This window comes from Poecilia formosa, unplaced genomic scaffold (assembly GCF_000485575.1).
Source record: "Poecilia formosa unplaced genomic scaffold, Poecilia_formosa-5.1.2 Scaffold911, whole genome shotgun sequence".
Classification (NCBI taxonomy): domain Eukaryota; kingdom Metazoa; phylum Chordata; class Actinopteri; order Cyprinodontiformes; family Poeciliidae; genus Poecilia; species Poecilia formosa.
This window is the reverse complement of record NW_006800850.1, coordinates 5,774-9,713: the sequence shown is the minus strand read 5'-3', so window position 1 is coordinate 9,713 and position 3,940 is coordinate 5,774. Positions and strand designations below refer to the sequence as shown.

The 3,940-nt window shown below is 36.9% G+C and overlaps 1 long non-coding RNA gene across 1 annotated transcript; it reads left to right on the top strand.

Annotated features, from left to right (window-relative positions):
- Window positions 1-6: 6 nt before the first annotated feature.
- Window positions 7-956, top strand: LOC107835004 (uncharacterized). The gene is made up of 3 exons (XR_001660829.1): window positions 7-78; window positions 127-132; window positions 946-956. It is a non-coding gene; the product is annotated as an uncharacterized LOC107835004 (long non-coding RNA).
- The last annotated feature ends 2,984 nt before the right edge of the window (window positions 957-3,940 follow it).

The window sequence follows — 3,940 nt, the reverse complement described above, 5'->3', positions numbered from 1 at the left end:
CCTAATTGTTCCATATCAGTGTTTGGTAAAAAGGCTGTAAATGTTGTCAATCAGGCCAGGATATCAAAGTAGCGATCAGTAAAACCTTAAGATGCTAAAACAGGCACAGCAGTTAAGCTGGTAAAGCAGTCTGTCGTGGCTTTCTATGTTCCAAAAACCAAAATTCAAAGAAAGGCTGCGGGTGGTAACAGGTGGTTTGATTTGCACGCACTTACGACTTGATTTGTTTTGAAAAAATATATTCTTTACTTCTTGTAAAAATAGTCACAAAATAATTACTAAAAATGTCTTACAACTAAGCCAAAAACAAAAGTAAAGTTAATTTGACATTACACGAACAAAAAAGTGGTCAAAAATTATTTTACAAAAACCTCCCGTCAACACATCAAACATTTGCCAAACAATGGACCGCCACCAAGCACCCGGTGTGTTTTAAATTACTCAAATTAATGGGAGGGTCTAATAATTACCAACATAATATAAACAATTCAAATATACAAATTAGTTACAGATTTTGGTTCTAATGTAACTTAAATATATTTGAACTGTCCAAAGAAGAAAAATAGATTGTTAGTTTACAATCCACAAAATTTACATAAATGGCCGCAACATAGTCCTTTCATATGTTAACATATTCACGATTATAATTTGCATACTTAAAGATGACTACACTTTACAATATATGAGTTTATTTATTGAACTCCTTCTGAAATAAACACAATTAAAATCTAAATAAAAAATTGATATTTAGCAGTTAATTCAACCCTATGAATTAGATAACAAGGGCTTCAGATTTAACAGGTGAGGAAAAATTTTTAACTTAAAACATTGAACAAGTGAGCAGTGGGTCAGTTATGCTAGCCTAACTGTTGCTAGTGTTGAAGAAGATTTTAGGTTGTAATATTTCTTAAGAAAACTCTTTTACTCAGTCTTCTTCGATCCCAGGTTCTCCCTGCGGGCCGCGTGTAGGCACAGAAAAACAACAATGCGTGTTGACGTCACAGAATTGCAATTTAATCCAATAGAAGATTTAAGAGCGGAAATACTATTTAAGGGAGTTGTTTTTCTGAAAGGACTTGGCTTCGCACTACGTCAACCAGACCGACTCCCTGCCTTCCATTTGCGAGCAAAGCGCAAATGGAACCAGAATTTACCGGAAAGGATGTCTGTTTGTGCAAGATAAAATCAACAATTTGAGATAAATTGTCCTATTCAGCAATTCTGAAATGGAGCAGATGTTGAGTTCGTGAGGTCCAAAATATTTTAAAGGTCGCCCAATACACACTCAGTATAAAGCGTGCCAGAATCTTTCTGCAAAACAACTGTAGCACGCCACTGGTTGAAACTTTCCAACACACACCAATGAAGATGGAAATGTATAAAGGGAACGAGGTCTTAGAATGACAGGGGGATTTTTTTTGTGTTGAGACTATGGAAGATTTTTGAGTATTGAACTGAAGAAACTGTAACGAGGTATCCGTGGTAGTGTAATAAATCTCCAGCTACGTCTCTGTGCGTTATTTCTTTTACTTATATATTTAAGAGTATAGCCACCCCTCAAGTCTTCAATAAAGACAACGCATAAAATTACAACAGAAAACTGCAGAACAGAGACATACATTAATTTACCTGACATAAATGGAAAAGAAGAAGGAAGAAAGAAAGAAAAGCAAAGACGTCCAAAGACGCCTTTGGAGAATTGCGAGAGAAAATCTGATTTATTATTCTTGTGTAGAAAGTTTTATAGAAAAAGCGTATTCTTGTCTTTAATTTATTCAAATAAGGTGTATCTTTGCTCATCCAACCAGGAGTTATCTCTGACCCTCTCTCTAAAGCCAGGAACTCCTGCTGTTTTACGGCTTTTCACAGATGAGTATGAAAAGCTAGAACTTCTACTGTATTGTTTCCCACACAGATACTGGGCAGTTCAAAAGATCTTAGCAAACCATAAGCTTTAACTACATCAGAAGATTTCCGTCTCTCAGTATTTTAGCATGTTTAATTTCTCCAACATGCGCTTTAAGTGCTTTTGTTGACTTAAGTGGATCAATCTTTTAAACCCCTTCTCCTTTATCAAATCTTACTATAATATTCATAATTGGATTTTTTGGTTCTTCTGCTCTTTCCTCAATGCCTTCACTATCAGTGTTTTCTGTACTTTCCTCACTTTGCTTTTTCCCTCTTTATTTCAGCGACTTGCTGTTTTTTAACCACCCTTTCCCACCTTTTCCCACTTTTCCCTACATTTCGACCACCCATCCCTTCCTTGTCACTACAGTCCACACTATTCCAGTTACTTCTTTCTAAATCCATCATTGCCATGTTCTAATTTAAGTTGCATTCATCATCAAAAGTTCAGTTCCAAACTTTTCTGTCTTTGTGCTACCGCAATCATACGTGGCTTCCGGCTTCTCTCCACTTTCAACAATGCCAGTGAAAATATCACCATCTCGTAGTCCTCGGCAAAATGAGTCTCTGGCTGAAGGGGCTCCTGTATCCGGCCAGAACGTCATGAAGTGGATGAGGCTCGTTGTCCAAGATGGCCCGCATCTTGGACAGGATCCTTCTCTCTGACACCACTGTCAGAGAGTACAGCTCCATTCCAACTACGTTACATTAGTAAGGCCAAATGGGAGCGGATCACTCATACAAGCCCCAGGGTGTGCTGAATGCAGTCATGTGTCTTGAACTCTTATCAACAAAACCTTGATGGTCTCCACTGCCTTGGTCAAGTAGTGAAAACCACAAGTGTCTAAAATCAATACAAAGTCAGAAACTCTGATCTTTCTTTGTGACACAGACAACAGGGGACGAATATGGTGAGGTGAATTTCTTAGTCCAATCATGGTCAAGAAGATTTTGTACATATTCTTTCACCTCCTCTTACAGGGGCTTTGGAATTGCATTTTGGGGCATCTGGACAGGTGTCTCGTTCTTTTCAACTGAAAATGTTTAATGCAGCCAATGTCAGAGTCATGCTTAGCAAAGACTTCAGACTCCATATACAACATCCCTGACTAATTTCTGTTCATCCTCCACCAAGTGAAGCAAATCAACAGGAGGATCTCAGATATGTCATCTTGTATCTCAATACTTTCTGATATTTACTATGCCATGTATGAAATTACAGGAGAATTACTAATTTTGGTTGTTCTGACCTAGATTCACATCTATGACCTGCACTAAAGTTCCTAGAACTGTTCTTTTGCTAAAGTAGATAGATTCTTTGGTGGGATTCTGATTTGGGATTCTAATGACAGCAATTAACCCACTTGGTACCTCAACTAGAGCTGGGAAAAGCTCTAGATGACTGGCCTGTACCAAGAGTTTCATGTAACTCACGGTACAGTGTGTGCAGAAATGTATCCTATACAAGTTTTTTATCATAACTAAAATCTGCACCAGGTTGCTCTGTCTCAGAAAGGACATGCTGTTTAAGTCCCATTATTCTGTACAGAAATTGCTCTGCACTCCTCTTGTTGCTTTGCGTTACTTAAATCAAAAGCTTAATGCTATTTTATCTCTGGTATGTGAGCGCAGGAACATCTTAAGTTCATCACATTTATTAGGTAACATTTATTTGAATGCAAAAGGCTTCATTATCTTAAAGATTGTGTGAATTGCCTGTTTCAGTAAAACCTTCCTATAATTCTTCATCTATTTGTTTTAGGGCTGTTGTAAACGAATAGTAGTCGAGTAATCTATCGATTATTCTTACAATTAATCGAGTAATCGGATAAAAAAAGTTATAAAACAAAATATTGCTAAATCTTCCATAACACCAGCGTTGCTATCGGATATCAATATCAGTCCAGTTTTTCATATTTGAGCATCCCGACCAGTTACTTTTTCTGTAGTTTAGAAAATTAACCTGTAACAATACTCTCACTTTCTAAGTTAACCAGAAGAAAAGTTATACAAAGATCTGAAATTATATTTA